This window comes from Microcaecilia unicolor, chromosome 1 (genome assembly GCF_901765095.1).
Source record: "Microcaecilia unicolor chromosome 1, aMicUni1.1, whole genome shotgun sequence".
NCBI classification, from domain to species: domain Eukaryota; kingdom Metazoa; phylum Chordata; class Amphibia; order Gymnophiona; family Siphonopidae; genus Microcaecilia; species Microcaecilia unicolor.
The window spans coordinates 483,347,185-483,365,716 of NC_044031.1; the positions used below are offsets into that span (position 1 = coordinate 483,347,185).

At 45.8% G+C, this 18,532-nt stretch overlaps 1 protein-coding gene across 6 annotated transcripts in view; it reads left to right on the forward strand.

Moving 5' to 3' along the window:
- Nucleotides 1-744: 744 nt before the first annotated feature.
- DTNA (dystrobrevin alpha) overlaps nucleotides 745-18,532 on the forward strand; it is a 567,561-nt gene continuing 549,773 nt past the window's right edge. For all 6 annotated transcript variants that reach the window (XM_030214003.1, XM_030214021.1, XM_030214069.1 and 3 more), the window contains exon 1: nucleotides 745-865. The gene's annotated coding sequence lies outside the window, so the exon portion shown is untranslated. The remainder of the gene's footprint in view (nucleotides 866-18,532) is intronic.

The window sequence follows — 18,532 nt, forward strand, 5'->3', positions numbered from 1 at the left end:
CATTTTATGCAATGGGAACTATCTGGTTAACAACTAGGGCATGTTAACCCAGCATCACAGTTTTTAGGAAATCTAGCCCCATGTATGTGGTTGGTAAACTCCTAGAAATAGATGGTACTACTATGTTGTGGGTGGGAGAAAACTGTTTTCTGGTCTGCTTTACTTTCTGTTATCTCTTCTGCAAGCTAAGCCTACTGCTTATTCAATATCAACTAATTTTGTATTAAAGAGTATTTTAAATAATTGATATCTAGCTTTTCCAATGTGCATTATTTTCCTGTACTTACATGTAACTTACCCGCACCCAGACTTTACAGCACTAAAATCGTGACTCTTGCAAAAGCATCACTCAGACGGTTGGTCAGAGGCGATTAGTAAACCCCATGATCTGTAAACTCTCAGCAAGATCCACCTGTTGCTAGCTGTGCTCTTTCTTAAAGAAAATACCTCATTCTAGTTAGCGATCCCCAAACATCTATTTGTAGCCCAAGCTTTTTGCTACCGGCGGAATTAAAGACGCAACAACTACCCAGTGCGTGCCTAGCCCAAAGCACCCGGCTGCCCCGCAGAGGGGTCAGTCAGTCCTGAACAGCAGCAGCACGTGGGGTGGACGGCGCAGGGGACTGCACGAGCCGACTTGCGTACGTCGCGTTGGTGAATAGGGAAAGAGCGTGGGCTCCCGTTAGCATGACGTACGCGGAGTTGAGCTGGGAGACGCAGGGAGCGCAGCGGGGAGGGCGCTGCGAAGTTGAAGCGAGTGGCGGCGGCGAGGAGCGCAGCCACTCCCGGGCATCGCAGCGCCCCCGCCGCCCTCTCCGAAGCATGAGCCAGGATCTGGCCCCGGGCCGCCGTGTGCTGCTGAGCGGTAAGCTCCTCGTCGCCCTGCGGGGTGGCTTTGTAGCTGCATGACCTTAAATTACATAGAGAGAGAGAGAGAGAGCGGGCATTACCTCCCAGGTAAATATCAGCTGATCCGCTGCCTGGAGCCCGGGATGCCGCGCTCGGGAGGGCAGCGAGGGATCGGCCGGCGGCTGGGGCTCCACTTTCTAATGCACCGCGGGAAAATGGTGCAGTGTGCCAGCCCAGCCGGGTCCCTTCTTGCTGCTGGTGCAGCAGCACCTTCCGTGCATGTGTTTTTTTCCTCTCGCCGTTGTCACTTGGTAGTAGTAGCCCGCCTTCACTTTGCGCTTTGCAGCAAGAGCCGTTTTGCAGGAGCTGATTGCACTTGTTCGTAGCGTTCACGCGGGCTTTGACTATGTCATCTGACTTTGGCTGGGAGGTTGGTTGATTGATGCTGGTGTAGGATGCTGCTGCTGCACCTGCAGTATACTAGTCTATTGACGTTTGATCCTTGGGTATCTTAGGAGCCCTGTTATTGATCATGTTTTGGGGAGTCGAGCTGTACCCGTAGTTTATCTGCAGCTTTAATGAATACACCTTAAAGTTTAAACTTCGTGAAAGTGTATCGCAGGACTTTCTTTAAAAGTGTGTAGCTTTCACTCTTCCTTCACTTTGCTTTCCTCTCACCAAAAAACACTGATCGCCACCGTCCGAATAAAACTACATTTGTTTAGCACGTTATGGTGTTTACTGGTGGTGTTTGATAATTTATTTACAGGTAATAAAGGTTCTTGCAGGACCCATGTTAAGCGTGGGGTGCACTGTGTCTACTAGAGAGATGGCCCTTTTGCCTACTGCAGTATGACTATCTACTAGTGTCATCCTTGAGATCATTATTTTCCTGAATAGCAAAGCTGGGAGAAGCCATACTTGTGTAATAGATATACAGAGCGCATATAGATCTAGGAAACAAGATACTAACACTGATGCACTATTATACATTTGTTTCTAAAAATTCTGAGGACGCTTTGTTTACTAAATGCCTTAATGTGATCACAACATCTTAAGATATTATAAAAACATCAGTTATCTGCAAGAAAAAATAATGCTACTTGGAATATTTACCTGGTTCATCAAGTTTAGCAGTCTACATTAATGAAGCAAACTAGCAAGACTAAAAATAGCATTTAAGCAAATGTGGATGACCTAAATTTGGCCAGGGACACTGATTGACAGAGAGTGGTGGCTGTGTGATAGTTTTTTGAGCTATTGACCCAAAGGCACTTCTAACAGATTTTTTCTAGCTGACCAGGTTGACGTGTGATACATGCTAGATAAATAGAACCACTCAAATGTATGCCTTCAGTGGTAATATATAGCACTTCAAATGATGCTGTCAGGTTCTTGTTTGCATTAGAATATAAAACATTTTTCCATAACTTGATTGCTGTGGGCTAGTGAGCATCGCTTTGAAAACATTGTGCTAGTTTTTTTTCCTGCAGTCTTCTCTCAGGAAAATCCTCCCTCCTCACACCCCCACACCAAACAGGTTTTTTCCCTTAATATATGCAGTGCTGTATGGATTGTAATTATGTTTAACTTGAATTTTGTACTATGATTTAAAAAAAAAAAAATACAACCCTTCCTCTGATTATATTGCCCCATATCAGTTCAAACTGAGGAACAAATGTGAATAAAGCTGCAGCTGCTGCTACATTAATATAGGGAATCCGTGTATTTGGATGACATCAGAGAGAGGTTGCAGGGAGAATGGGGGGGGGGGGCAGAAGTTTCTCTTCAGACATTGCCAAACACATAGACCTGAACAGTCAGTCTGCCCAGCAGTCGCATTCATTATCAGTTCAAAAGAATGTGTTTGTGTCCTTTAAATGTGTGTGTCCACAACTGGTGGAAGATGCTCACACTGAATGCACTAACCTGGCAGGAATGCCAAGATTAGCTGTAACCTGCTGGTGAGAGAGGGCTGAGTGGAATAGCTGTTGTACCATCATGAGTTACTTATAACCGTCTTATATGAAAGAGGCTAAAACTGTAATCCAGCTGAAAAACATAGTAACATAGTAAATGACGGCAGAAAATGACCTGCATGGTCCATCCAGTCTGCCCAACAAGACAAACTCATATGTGCTACTTTTTGTGTATACCCTACTTTGATTTGTACCTGTCCTCTTCAGGGCACAGACCGTATAAGTCTGTCCAGCACTATCCCCGCCTCCCAACCACCAAGCTATTATATAGACATTCCCTGTATTTGCTTCAGGTTTCACTGTATGTTATTTGTTACATTTGTATCCCACATTTTCCCACCTATTTGCAGGCTCAATGTGGCTTACATGGTACCGGAGAGGCGTTCGCAGCTCCGGTGGTAACAAGTACAATGTGCTGTTGTGGTAAGACAAAGTTCATGTGGCACAGTCAACGGAAGAGTTGTGTATGTCCATTACGTACTTTACTTATGTTGTGTTGCAGAGTTCAGGCATTTAAGTTGGGTCGGCGGGGTATGCCTTTTCGAACAGGTTAGTCTTTAGTGATTTCAGGAAGTTTAAGTGGTCATATGTTGTTTTCAAGGCTTTTGGTAATGCGTTCCACAGTTGTGTGCTTATGTAAGAAAAACTGTTGTATTGATTTTGTCATCTTTTGCTTACAACTAACCTGAAGCAGAAAGCTATGCCTTTGAAAGCTTGTTAGAAACGGTTTGGACAAGTTCCTGGAGGAAAAGTCCCTGGTCTGTTATTGAGATTGACATGGGGGAAGCCACTGCTTGCCCTGGGATTGGTAGCATGGAATGTTGCTACTAATTGGGTTTCTGCTAGATACTTGTGACCTGAATTGGCCACTTCTGGAAGCAGGATACTGGGCTAGATGATCTGACCCTGTATGGCAATTCTTAGGTTCTTAAAAATGTATCACTTTATTTTCCTTTCATTTGTTTTGTCTTATTTCTGTTTATCACCTTTAAAGAAGACTAACATGGCAGCCACTCTTACTTTATCCATAAACTTTCTGTCTTGCATTTGGAATAATAAAGTGCTGCAGTCGGTGTTCCCTGCACTCCTTGCTTCATAATATACCTGCTCCAGAGAGCTTGCACTCTGAGTTAGGCAGTGGAAGGGTAAGTGATTTGCTCAAGGTCACAGAGCACGTGGTAGATGGGGGCACTGTATCACAGCTGTCATTACGGTGCTGTGCGCTCCTAACCCCGGTAAAATAAGGAATTTTCTTCGGATGCTCTGAGGTTGTATTTGCAGGTTGGATCTACTCACAGTGAATGCCTTGCTTAACTGGAATTATGATGTGTAGCTGTGCTGAAGGGCATTCAGTATTTGACATGCAGTACTTGTTTAGTTGAATGGTGTATCATGTATGGTTTGAAAAACATCGTGCGATTTGCTTCTTTAAAAAAGAAATAGGTTAAAGTTTATATTAATAAGAAAGACAATGGGTGCAAGAATAGAAGAGAAAAGAACAACCTTAAACTCTGGTTAAGCACACAATGCAGAACAGGAAAGAGAAATCAGAAGGAAGATTTTATGCAGACTTTTTAAGAAACATAAAGAGGTGCATTTTCAAAGCACCTAGACTTACAGAGTTACTTAGTAATCTGTGGAACTTTGTAAGGCTACATGCTTTGAAAATGATCCCCAAAGGTTAAAAAGCAGTACCAAGGGGCACAACCAAGGGTCACGCTCTGGACGTGCGCGTGCTTCTCATGGTCTAAAAACCAGAATTTATTTTTTAGCATTGGGGGCATGTCTGGAGGCGAAGACTAGGCGTGTTCTGTGCTAATCTGTTAGCGCCCCTGTGTCGCTGCACGCTAAATGATTAGCATGTGATTAGCGTATGAGCCCTTATCACCTAGAAATAGGTGTCATTAAGTGCTCATGCGCTAATGGGGAAATAAGCGCATGGCCATTTTATTGTTGCACTAAAAGTGGCCTCAGCACGTGGGAAAGACCCTTTCTGAGAGTGCCACTGACCACTTTTTAGCGCAGCTTAATAAAAGGGCCTCAAAATAAGGAGTTGGAAACAGTGGCGTAGCTACATGGGGCCCTGGGCCCCCGTAGATTTGGCCCTGGACCCCTCTGGCGACGACCCCAGCCCCCGCCAGCCGAGGTCCTCTTCTTCTGGCACAAGGCTTCGTTCTGTTTCTGTGAGTCTGACATCCTGAACATTGTACTGCACGTACAATGTGCAGGATGTCAGACTCACAGAAACAGAACGAAGCCTTGCGCCGGAAGAAGAGTTTAAGAAAGCATGGGACAAGCATATGGAATCCGTTAGGAAAAGGAGGAGTTAAGGGTTAGGGAGGATGGGCAGACTGGATGGACCATTTGACCTTTGTCTGAGGTCATATTTCATATTTCTATGTTTCTACGTTTCTACATAGATGAGGAAAGTTCAGGTACTACAGAGTTGTTCTTAATGAATGCTAAAAGTCAGTCTGGATCTCTCTTCACTCTGTCCCACTACACACTAAAGGAATGAGGTAATCATTATGCCTAGGACTTGATGTACTAAGCATTTCCCCTGGGTTCTGCCAGTTCCATTTTCAAAAATTGTACCAGAAGGGTGGGTTGAGTGGGGATCATTCCTGCATCCCCTAAACTACTGGGAATTTTATAGTAAACTTGGGAGGTTGGGGCGAGGAGGGTGCAGCGCACTTTTTGAGTCCATGGGAGGCATGGCTTTATGGGAGCCACAAGTATGGGTTTGGGGGGGGGGGGGGCTAAATAAAGCTGTGAGGGAAACTGGGGGTTTGCTGATAGACTTCAGGAATTTTGGAAGGGAGGTTGTTGAAAATATTTTAGCCTGAGTTACACCCACTTTAAATGGTGCTTTGGAAATGCCTTCCAATAATTGTGGAGAAAAGTCCAGTTACACTTCAGGTGCAATTAGCTTGCCTAATGTAGTGGAGTCCTTGGATTTGCAAAGTAAATGACCCTGGCTGTTACCTACTTACTAACAGTGTATGGTTACTCCATTAACCAGGGCCACGAGAGGGGGGCAGGGGGGACAAAGGGCCTCCAAGGGGAGCCCAGTGCTGGGATCAGGCCGCCAGCACTGCAGTTCCCGGTCTCACCTGCCTGCCTCCTTGGCTCCGGGCCCCCTGCATTCGAAGCGGCAGTCACAGATCACCTCCCTTCGGGCCTTCCCTCCCTGTGTCCCACCCTCGCGGAAACCGGAAGTTACATCCGACGAGGGTGGGACACAGGGAGGGAAGGCCAGAAGAGAGGCGATATGCAACTGCCGCCTTGAATGCAGGGGGCCCGGAGCCGCGGAGGCAGGCAGGTGAGACTGCGGACTGCAGCGGCGGGGGGTGGGGCAGAGGCGGGGCGGCCTTGCCCTGGGCCTGGCCTAGTCTCTCGGCGGCCCTGCCATTAACGTACATTGGGGCCCTTTTACTAAGCTGCACTAAAAGGTGGCCTGCGCTATGACTAGCGTGTGGGTTTCCCTGTATATGGAGGCCACTTTTATCACATCTGTAACATGGCAGATTTTTCATTTCCTCAATTAATGGCCACATGCTAATTTCCCGATTAGTGCATGGCCATTAGTATGTCAGCCCTTACTTACAATTCCCTCTTCTGGATGCAGTGTTTGCTTTTCTCACACTCTACAAATAGGTTATTCTATTTTTAAAAATACATGCTTAGGGCTGCATTTCAATTAAAAGTTTCAATCCGGGGTCATGTGATGCCATCAGGCTGAGAAGACGCTCGTCTGCCCCGCTCTACCTCACCAGCTTATAATCCGCAAAATTACTGATTCCTAAGTTCCCCTCATGGAACATAAAGAGGGTTGCGAGGCTGTATTTGACCCAGACATTGTTATTTGGAGGAGTTTGGACGGCCCAAGTCATCGGGTCCGTGGGGGCATGCCGGCGAAGACACCACGGCCCATCAGAGACTGCGTGCAGCCAGGGAGCCCCAAGATGGTGATACAGCAGTCCTCTGTGGTTACACTGCAGGAGGAGGCGATAAGTGAACTAACCAAACAACTTACAGCAGTACTGGATGACCGCCTCTGTAAGTTACAGGCCTTGGTCGATGATATCAAGGAAACTTTGGAGCGGCAGGCAATGCGATTACAGCAGGTGGAGGAATGCATTGGGAGACAGGAGGATTGATCGGAGGCCCTTGACGGTCGAGTACAGGCGGTGGAAGCACTAACATAGCAACTGGTGCAAATGACGGATGATCTGGAGAATAGAAGTCGACGCAATAATGTGAGGATAATCGGCTTACCCGAGTCGGTCCAAGACAAGGAGTTGCGGGACTTTATTGAAACGTGGCTTCCTATGCATCTAAATGTTAGCATATCTCACGGCGCTCTTCAGATTGTACGGGTGCATCGGACTGGGACGGCCAGAGAAGGGGAGCAGCGTCCGAGACCGGTTTTGGCACGTCCTGAATTATGCGGATAAAGAGAAACTGATGCAGGCTGGGTGGGGACATTGGGGTAGGAGAGGGGGGTCAGGTCTCTTTTAGGATGCAAAGTATAATGGTGCAAATGTTTATGGTACCTCATGGGTGTCTCCTCTGGTATTTCTGTGAGATATGGCAGGGCGGGGGGGGGGGGGGGGGGGTCATGCTGGGAGGTCCCTGAGCCAATAATGTACTGTACGTTTATAGATATTCAGTTAGAACATCACTATTATGCCTGCGGCTAAGCTACGGGTAGTAACACTAAATATAGATGGCATCCATTCTCCTATAAAATGAACCAGACTATTACAGTATCTTAAGAGGAAGCACATGGATGTAGTGTTACTTCAGGAAACGCATCTGAATATCGTAGAACACGCTAAGTTGCGGAGAGAATGGGTGGGAAATGTTTATTATGCCTCCTTCAGTGACCGACAAAGAGGAGTGGCCATATTAATTAAATTCAAAAATCCCTGGCCTTTACACTTCATAATACATACCAAGACACGGACGGACGGTGGGTCATTGTGTCAGGGGTGCTGCAGGGGTCCAAGGTGGCGTTTTGTAGACTATATGCCCCTAACATATACTCGCAACAATTTTTCACTCAGGTCAGAGCCAAGCTGGCTGTAGTGGATGAAAACCCTCTAATAGTTGGGGGGGGGGGGGGGATTTTAATATAACACAAGTGATCATTCTATAGACTGTAAGCTGCCCAGACAACCAGTGAGTGACCACATGCACAAGGGTGTTAACTACCTGGTGGAAGAGTTAGCGGTGCTGGATGTATGGCGACTGTTACATGAGGAGGAGCGGGAGTTTACTTTTTTCCCCCACCCACACAAAGTACATGCTCGCCTGGATTACATATTGGTATCTAGGGCTTTCTTACGATCTGTTACATAGGCAGATGTAGGGGAGGCTGAATTATCGGACCATGCCCCGGTATGGGTTGATATGCAGTGGGGTACAGCGTCTCGCTCCCAGCGGTGGCGCATGAACCCCACTTTGTACCAGAATATGGAATTTAAGACTTATTTACGGAAAGTATGGATAGACTATCTTGCTGAGAATCGGTTAGAAGATGTGGGACCCCACATATTTTGGGAAGTGGCTAAGGCAGTAGTTAGGGGTAAGGTTATTGCATTTACCTCATCACTTCAAAAAAAGAGGGAAAAGGCCACGTTGGAAGCGGCAGATCGGCTTCGAGCTGCTAGCCACGCTTTCTTGGCCCGACCGGTGGAAACTAACCGTCTTTTATATTTAGAGAAGAGAAAAGAGATGCAAAAGCTCTTAAATGAGCGGGCAATGAATAACATCAGACTATACAAATATATATTACATAGGTGGGGTAACAAAACTGGAAAATTATTAGCATCGGTGGTACGCCCACGCTCTGACAAAAGTTACATCACCAGGGTAAGGGACATCACGGGGAGGTTTCATAGCACACAGTCTGCAATACACACAGAGTTTGCCAGTTTTTATACCTCTTTATACGATACAGGTTTGTTCTCGGAATCCCTATGTGAGACCTTTTTTGATTGGCTGCAGTTGCCTAAACTCACTGAAGAGCAGGTGGTGACACTCAATGTGCTATTAACTGGTAAAGAGGTGCAGAGAGTCATTAAGAGATTAAAACTAGCTAAGGCCCGGGTCCAGATGGATTGGGTTCTGAATTCTACAAAATTCTTCAGGATATTCTTACACCTCCGTTTATTGGTATGTGTGAGGATATCCGGGACTCCCAGATAATGGGCAATACATTAAATCATGTTTATATCACAGTACTACCGAAGCCCGGAAAGGACCCTAAGCTGGTGGGATCATATCGCCCCATTTCCTTAGTAAACCAAGATCTTAAGATTCTGGTGGGAGTCATGGCAGATAGGTTAGGAGCATTCCTTCCCACTCTCATACATCCAGATCAAGTGGGATTTGTATTGGACAGATTCGCATCAGCTAATATTTTGAAAGTGTGTAGAGTGTTATGTGAAGGGGTGAGGCAATCTGGGGATGCTATCCTGGCCAGTCTAGATGCTGAGAAGGCCTTCGATAAAGTGCTGTGGCAAAACTTGTTCTGGGTTCTGCAGCGTTTTGGTATATCGGAAGCTTTTTTGGACTGGGTGCGGGTATTATATAGTAATCCCTCAGCCCAACTTATCATCAACTACACTCTTACGTCCCCCATTGCTTTGGGACGGGGCACTAGACAGGGATGCCCTCTCTGTACTGTCCTTAGAGCTGCTTGCGGCCTGAATTTGACAGGAGGAGAGGTTAGAGGGTATTCAGGTGGGGGAATGTGAATATAGGGTGAATTTGTTTGCTGATGACATGCTGCTACTTCGTAATAATGCAACAAATACGCTGCCAGTGGTGATGGGGCTTATACGGGAATTTGGTGAATTTGTGGGACTCCGTATTAACTTTGGAAAGTTGGAAGCCCTGCCCGTCACTGCTCCCTGTAGTAGTACTTCCTTAGTGGTTTTTCCTTTGGGATGGGCAAGAACAGGGATTAATTCGACATGTCTAGCGCATTCAACATGATAAACCATAATATACTACTAAGACTCCTAGACTACTATGGGATTGGTGGAAACATACTCAGTTGGATCAAGGGTTTCCTAACCACCAGAACATACCAAGTGAAATCAAACTCAAATATATCATCACTGTGGAAAGCAGACTGCGGAGTACCTCAAGGATCACCATTATCACCGATCCTTTTCAACCTAATGATGATCCCATTAGCCAAGTCCTTAACCACCCAGGGCCTCAACCCATTCATCTATGCAGACGACGTTACAATATACATCCCTTTCAAACATGATCCGACAGAAATCACCAACGAAATCAACCTCGGTTTGGACACCATGAACTCATAGGCAAATGCATTCCAACTAAAACTCAATACAGAAAAAACACACTGTCTCATCCTCTCATCCCAATACAATACGAACATACTCACAAACTTAGACACCCCAGATTACACCCTTCCTATTTCAGATAGCCTGAAAATCCTCGGTGTTACAATCGACTGTAACCTTACACTCGAGAGCCAAGTTAACCATGCAGTCAAGAAAATGTTCCACTCAATGTGGAAACTGAAACACGTGAAACTATTCTTCCCGAGGGCAACATTCCGCAACCTGATACAATCAATGGTACTAAGCCATGCTGACTACTGCAATGGAATTTTTGCGGAATGCAAAGAGCAACTCATAAAGAAACTATAGACCGCTCAAAACACAGCAGCCATGCTTATATTTGGAAAATCGCGATTTGAAAGCTCCAAACCCCTTCGAGAAAAAGTATATTTGCTTTCAAACTCTGCACCCTGGTCCACAAAATTATCTATGGCGAAGCCCCGGGATATGTGACTGACCTCATAGACATGCCAACCAGAAACGCAATCGGATCATCACGAACATACTTAAATCTTCACTACCCTAGCTGCAAAGGACTCAAGTACAAATCAGTTTACGGATCCAGCTTCTCCTATATAAGCACGCAACTGTGGAAAGCCGTGAAAACAACGTATGACCACCTTAACTTCTGGAAATCACTAAAGACCAACCTGTTCGAAAAGGCATACCCTACTGACCCAACTTAAGTGCCTGAACCCTGCAACACAACGAAACCAAAGCTCGTAATGAACACTATATAACTCTTCTTCCCTACGATTCTCTAATGTGTCTATAACACATGAATCTCATTCGACCATAACATCACTTTGTATTTGTTTCATCACCGGAGGTGGCTAACGCCTCACAGTACTATGTAAACCACATTGAGCCTGCAAAAAGGTGGGAAAATGTGGGGGTTCAAATGTAACAAACAAAATAAATAAATATCTGGGAGTGCATCTAAGTGCAGATTATGAATGGATGTATAGGAAAAATATTATTGAGAAACTGGAAGGGATGTGCAGATTGTGTGCACGATGGAATGATCTCCCTGTCAATTTTCTGGACCGAGTTGCCCTAGTGAAAATGATACTCCTACCTAAAATATATCCGCTATAGATGTTGCCTTTCTGGGTCAGGCAGAGGGAGGAGGGGCTATATCGGAGTATAGTTAGTTCTTTTATCTGGCACTCAAAGCGTCCTCGCATTGCCTTTACTAATTTAACCTATGCTAGGGCCAAGGGGGGAACTGCGGTTCCCTGATCTAAGGCTCTATAACGTAGCCTCGTTGTTAAGGTGGGTGCATAAATGTTATACTTTGTCAGATAGATATGCCTTGCTGGGGTTCTGGCATGGTTGGTGTGCTCCTATTGACATATTTTCAGCGTTTGCGGGGGGCCAATGAGGTGGCAGGCATGGGGGGGGGCAGAAATCAGTTTGTGATAGCATTGGGAAAGGCATGGAGATGGTGGAGAGGTATAATAGGAGGGGCTAGGGGGGTGGATCGCTTTTTTGTCTATTATTAATAACCCAGACTTTCCAGCCGGGGAGGAGCATGGCTCCTTTAAGCTTTGGCAACAAGGGGGGTGCCAATATCTGGGACAACTGTCAGAATTAGGGGGATCTTGCTTCCCTACCTTTGATGTGATCAGGCAGGCATGTCACCTCCCGAATACACATTTTTTTTTCGTTTCTTACAAGTAAGAGACTACTATAGCTTGGTGGTGAGGTTGGGGGGCTCCCTGGTCTGCTTCACCAAGTTAGATAAAATCTTTCAGGCTATGTCGGCTTCCTCTAATCGTGTTTCACAGTGGCAGCAGTTGATAGTAGATAATCAACCCGCCCCTCATATGGAGGAACTAGCTTCGATTTGGAGCAGGGATGTTGGTGAGACAATCTCTCTGGAATCTTTGGGGGGGGATCTTCGAGGCTATTCCCAAAGTCTCGGTGAATGCCGCTCTTCAAGACATCCAGTACAGCATTCTCTGTAGAGTGCATATCACTCGACAAAGAGGGAAGGAGATGGGGCTGTGGAGTGATGACACGTGAATAAAATGTCATGGGGCCCTGGGCACTATTTTCCATTCGTTTCTGGAATGCCCATCTCTTTTGCAATTATGGACCCAGTCCATGGCAATTATCGAGCGCATTTTAAATAAGCCACTGGAATGGTCCTATACTGCTTTGCTGCTAGGTGATGAGACACAGCTACCGGGGGAGGGATTGAACGAGGCCCAATGTCAGTTTGCCTTGCTAGCTGCATTGTTGGTAAAAAAGTGTATACTGCAGTCCTGGGCGGATTCGACCCCCCCCCCCCCCCCCGCGCATAGCTCAATGGACACACCTTATGAAAGAAATGGCAGAATGGGTAGTCCTACAGTACCCCTCAACTACATCTAGGAGGCAGAGATTGATTAGAGACATATGGAACGCCTACTCATGACTAGCTCTAGACGAGATCAGGGATGAATCCAGGACTGTATGAGAGAGATATCCATTATTGGCGCTGTTGTTTGGTTTGCGAGTGAATAAGGGAGACCTGGGTGGGAGGGAGGATAGAAGGGGAGGGGGAGATTTCAAGGGGACTAGAATAAAAGTAAAAATGAGGAGAGGAGCAGAGGTTCATTACGTTTACATGATTGCCTGGAGTTCTTCTGTTTCACAAGGCATTTGGTCGTATTCAATTCTGTTATGTACTTATGTGGCATAATTCTTCAGTATAATGGAAGCAGAAGGTGTTGCATGTATCTGATTCAATGAATAGGTATTATGGTTGTAATTCTGTGACTTTCTTCAACTGAATAAAGGTATTAAAAAAAAATAATAAAAAGTTTCAATCCTGATTAAACTCACAATTAAAAATTTTAATCTCGCAATCTCGCAATAGCCAGCAGTCCATTGGGGGCACAGGGATGGACTGAGGGGGTCACACATATCCTCTTCCCCCCACCATTAGATATCATACTGGTCGGGATGCCAAAGCCCTGTCAGTAAAAGAAATTCATTGCCAAAGCGGCCTTCTTCCTCCTCAGGAAGTGAAGAAGTCAGCGGGGTGCCTCTAGCCTCCAATGCTGACACAAACTGAGGAGTGCAAGCATTGGTGGCTAGAGGCAACCCGCTAACTTCCTCGCTCCTGAGGCAGTACGAGGAGGAAGGGGGGTGACTCATGCAGTGGATTTCTTCATCTGGTAGGGCTTTAGCTGCCCCACCAGCCATTGAACAGGTACTGCAGCTTTGGAGGGGGCTTGAGCCCAAAGTGGGAGGCTCTAGTTCTCCAAGGACTCTCACCTCCCCTGTGACTATGCCACTGATTAATGGCTCAATATCTTCCTTTCTTCTGCCTCCAGGTCCAACTTTCTCTCCCTTCTTCCCCTTTACTCCCAGGTCCATTATCTCTTTCTCTTAACCTCTCTCCCAACGCTCCCACCCTAACACCTCTCTTTTTTTTTCTTCCTTCCCTCCACCCTCTTCACCCCACATCCATTATCTCTCTCTTGTTCCCTCTCTCTGAGCCCAGCATCTCTCCCCCTGTCTTCTCCCTCCTCTTCCCTTCCTCCATCCTTCTCTCCCTCAATTGGCATTTCTTCTTATTTCCTCCTTCCCTACCCCCCCTTGCACAGTCCATCATCTCTTCCTCTCCTTTTGGCCCTGCCAGTGATTCTCTCTACCTCCCACCCCGGCTGCCACTCCTCCCGATTCCTCTCTCTCTTGCTCACTCACTTGCTTGCCCTCCTGTGATTCTGTCTCAGTTCTCCCCTACCCGTGGTTCTCTTAATTTCCCCTCCTCTCCCGCTCCCCCACGGTTCTCTCACAATTTCTTCTTGCCTGCTACCCCTGCCTGAGGTTCTATCTCAATTCCCTCCCCCTCTCTCCTTTGGTTTTCTCTCAATGCCCTCCCTCCCCTGCCTGCACGTATAATCTGTCCATCATCTCTCCCTATCCTCCTGGACCATCAGTGGCTCTCTCTCCCCTTCCCTCCCAACCCAACCCGGTTTACCTTTGCTGGAAGTCTTCACCCTGCAGTGCCAGTTGCAGCCATATGGAAAGGCTGCCTGTGGCCTGCACTGGGCCTCTCCTTCTGACTCGTTGAAAGGTCTTCTGATGTTTTGCGTGCTTTGTTAGATTAATGGTTAATGTTTAAAATTACCAGAAGTTCTTTCTAGAGATGTATATGTTCTAAAGATAACTTTTTGGGTCGCTTTAGAAACTGTTGAACTGGCGACTATTAGAGCTTACTATTTTAGGGCCTTTTTACTAAACTATGTTAAGTGCCAATGTGTGCTTAATGCAGGATAAAAGACTTAACACAAAAGACATTAAAGCATTTTGCAGTAATTTTCCTGTGCATGCTAATCGTGTACTATAAAATTTTGAAAACATTTTTTTTGGAGGTTGCTTGTCATGGGCAAGGAATGGATGTGGAGGCGTTAACCAACTAGCGCGTTCGCATTAGTGTGTGCTAACCCCCCGGATTCTATATATGATGCCCAAAATTCGGGGCTGATCCAAGATGTGCATCCAACTAAATTGGCTAATAAGCCAGTTAGTGCCAATTGGGTGCTAATTGGCACCAGTTTGAATTTGTATGCACAACATCTTGCTATGGGCTATTCTATAATAATGTAAGCCCAAATCTCATAGTGTGCTACCCAAAAGGGAGCGTGGCCACGCGAGATGCATGGGCAGGCTAGGTTGGTCCTAAAATTTATGCACAGTTATAAAATACCGGGGATGCACGCCCAAAACATAGAAACTTAGAAAATGACGGCAGGTAAAGGCTGTATGGCCTGTCCAGTTTGCCCATCCATATCGTCTGCTCTCTCTTCTTCTCCCTAAGAGATCCCACATGCCTGTCCCATGCTTTCTTGAATTCAGATACAGTCCTCATCTCTACCTCCACCACCACCACCACCACCAGGAGGTTGTTCCACACATCTGCCACCCTTTCCGTGAAGAAGTATTTCTTTAGATTACTTCTGAGTCAATCCCCCTTCAACTTCATCCTGTGCTTTCTCATTCCAGAGCTTCCTTTCATTTGAAAGAGACCTGTCTCCTGTGTGTTTATGCCGTGGAGATATTTGAATGTCTCAATCATAACTCCTCTCTCTTGTCTTTCTTCCAAAGTAAACATATTGAGGTCTATGAGTCTGTCTCTATATGCTTTATGAAGACCTGCTGTTCAAAATTGGGTGCCAGAATCAACACTCAGTGCTATTCTATAGTGAGCACTCATCTGTGAATAACATTGAGTGCTATCTTTTTTCGGCACTGATTTTTGAACGCCATTTATTGATTCCAGCCCTTACTGGCTAATGCTGAGTTAACTTGAGAGGCAGCAAGTGCTCCTGCATTAATTCTTTTCAAGTTCTGCATACTAAAATTAGTGTAGGACCTTAAAAAAAATTATTTAAAATGGCTTCAATACTGCCACTTGAAAAATGGGCTTACTGCTTGATAAAGGTCCCATGTAAGCATACGCTAAGTCCAGATTTTGCTGTGACTTAGTAAAAAGGCCCCTTAATAAGTTTAAAGGTACAGGGCTGTGATGAGGATGATTATGCCACCGCTTGCCCCGGGATTGGTAGTATGGAATCTTGCTACTATTTGAGTTTCTGCCAGGTACTTATGGCCTGGACTGTTGGAAGCAGGATACTGGGCTAAATGGGACCATTGGTCTGACCCAATATGGCTATTCTTATGTTTTTATGATATGGGTATCCACATTTGGATTATATGTTGACTAACCATAGATGGGCAACAAAAGTGGAAGCTTGTAGGATAATGTTCTACACTCATTGGCTTTTGAACACACAGCACAGTGTTCCGATATCCATTACAGGTACACAAAATGAAAGGCAGTGCTCACCATAACCTATACATGACATTGTTTTTTTTTCACTTTATATATTTATCATGGTGAGCGTGTCTTTCACTTTGTGTTCCAGTAAGGCAATGGGTCCCAAACCTGTCCTGGAGGAGCCCCAGCTACTCAGGTTTTCAGGATATCTGCAATATATATATGAAAATCTTGCTGTGTATCGTCTTAAGCAGTTCCCCTCCATGGTAGAGATGCTCAGTAGAGAATGACACTGGGGCAATATTTGTTCCCATCCCCGCCCTTTCTCCGTGGGTTCTGTCTCTGTCCCCACCCCGTCCCCGCAGGCCCCATCTCCATCCCCGTCCCATCCCCGCAGGCCCTGTCTCCATCCGCGCCCCGTCCCCACAGGTTCTGTCCCCGCCCCATCCCCGTGGGCTCTGGTCTCATCTGTAGAAGATATGATTTTATATATAAATCTTTAGTATAAAAAGGAACAATATGCTGTGCAACTGTTGTGTATAAATTACCCTCCCACCACCACCACCCTCTACCCTTCTAACCCTAACAATAGCTGATTTCTACTACCCCAAGGAATCCAAATCCACCATGTGAAATAGTCCAGGGGTACAAAATACAATCCATTTTGTTTGCTGTAGAGGGGAGAAATATTCCTAATGAAGTACTGTCATGATTTTTTAATCTGTGGATGAATAAGAAGTCATCAACAATCTCGGGATTCAGTCTAGCTCTCCTGTCTTCCACAGTCCCTCCTGCAATAGAAGATGTCTTCTTAGAAGATGTGCTGGTAGCAGGATGTACAGGATCCCCCATACAAATTTTGCTAGCTGTGGCCAGCATGTTTGCTTGTTTTTGTTGTCTGCATCAAACAAACATAAATAACAGTCCAGTTCATTAACATAAATAGAAAGTGACACAGGGACAAAGTTTGTCCCCGTCCTCACGGACTCTGTCCCCATCCCCACCCCGTCCCCATGGGATCTGTCTCTGCCTGTCCCTGTGGGCTCTGTCCCTATCCCTGTGGTTACTGTGGGTCCCTGTCCCCGTATCATTCTCTAATGCTCAGGCATTGTATATAGACTCCCAGTGGGTTAGAGGGATTTTTTTTTGTTACATTTGTACCCCGCGCTTTCCCACTCATGGCAGGCTCAATGCAGCTTACATGGGGGCAATGGAGGGTTAAGTGACTTGCCCAGAGTCACAAGGAGCTCCCTGTGCCTGAAGTGGGAATCGAACTCAGTTCCTCAGTTCCCCAGGACCAAAGTCCACCACCCTAACCACTAGGCCACTCCTCCACTCCATCCCAGTTTTGGCCACTTTCTCTTTAGCTTTGTTACCATTTTTTCACTTGTTCTGTGTTCTAGATCAGTTGTTCGCAAACCTGTCCTGAGGGGCCACCAGACTGTTGGATTTTCAGGATAACCCTGATGAATATGCATGAGAGAGATCAGCATACAATGGAGGTGACAGGCATGCGGATCTGTCTCATGCATATTAATTAGGGATATCCAGAAAACCCGACTGACTAGTGGTCCCCGACAGCTGTGAGAACCACTGCTTTAGATGTGTTTAGAACGATTTCTGTGTGTCAGATATTTTTAATTTAATAATGCTTTACTATCATAAATTAGGAAAAAAAAACAGATTTGTGCCAGTGTTTAATTTTTGCTGTACAAAGCCTTTAAGGCTGGCATTGGCGCCGTGTGAGCATTTCAGCTGCTGTGAGTATGGAGCCTGTTGGAATCTCATTTGGCTGAAAGAGCTTTTATCAGTGGTATAATAAGAAAATTCCGCAGCAGTATGGCTACATAAATATGTTCTGTGTTTTGCAGTTTACTACTGTGTATTTTAACATAATAACGTCGAATGGATTAATATTTCTCACAAGCAGTGAAATGAACGTAGACATCTTGCCTCTGTTAGATGACCACTTTCCTATAACTTTTACAGTAATATACTCTGAGCTCAAAACTATTAAATCCATAAATGCTTGTCACTTTTTTTTTCAAATACTATATTTGCTTCATGGGACTATGTCTTTCATTTTGAATTTATGCTTTCCTTGCTTTTTATTAAAATTGAAAAGTTCTCTTCATTTTCTCACACTTCGGGGCCCTTTTACTAAGCGTCTGTAAGTACTAACTCGTGCTTACCACACACTAAAAGACACCACCTCGAGACACGGTCAGGTGTCCCGCCGTAATTTTGGAATTGGTGCTTACGTCCCACTCCCTAAAAAATAGATTTTATTTTTTTTTGTGCTGGGGTGTGTTTGGAGGCGGAGAGTGAGTGTGCCCTGTGCTAATCGATTAGTGTGTTGGCATTGGTGCGCGCTGACTGATTAGCGCGTGAAGCAGGGGCGTAGCTAGGTGGGGGCATGGGCCCCCCACAGATTTAGCCCTGGCCCCCTCTACTTTCTACCCCCCCCCCTTCCTGCCGTCGCCCCTTCCCCACCGCCACCAGGTACCTTTGCAGGCGGGAGTCCCCAACCCCCGCCAGCCGAA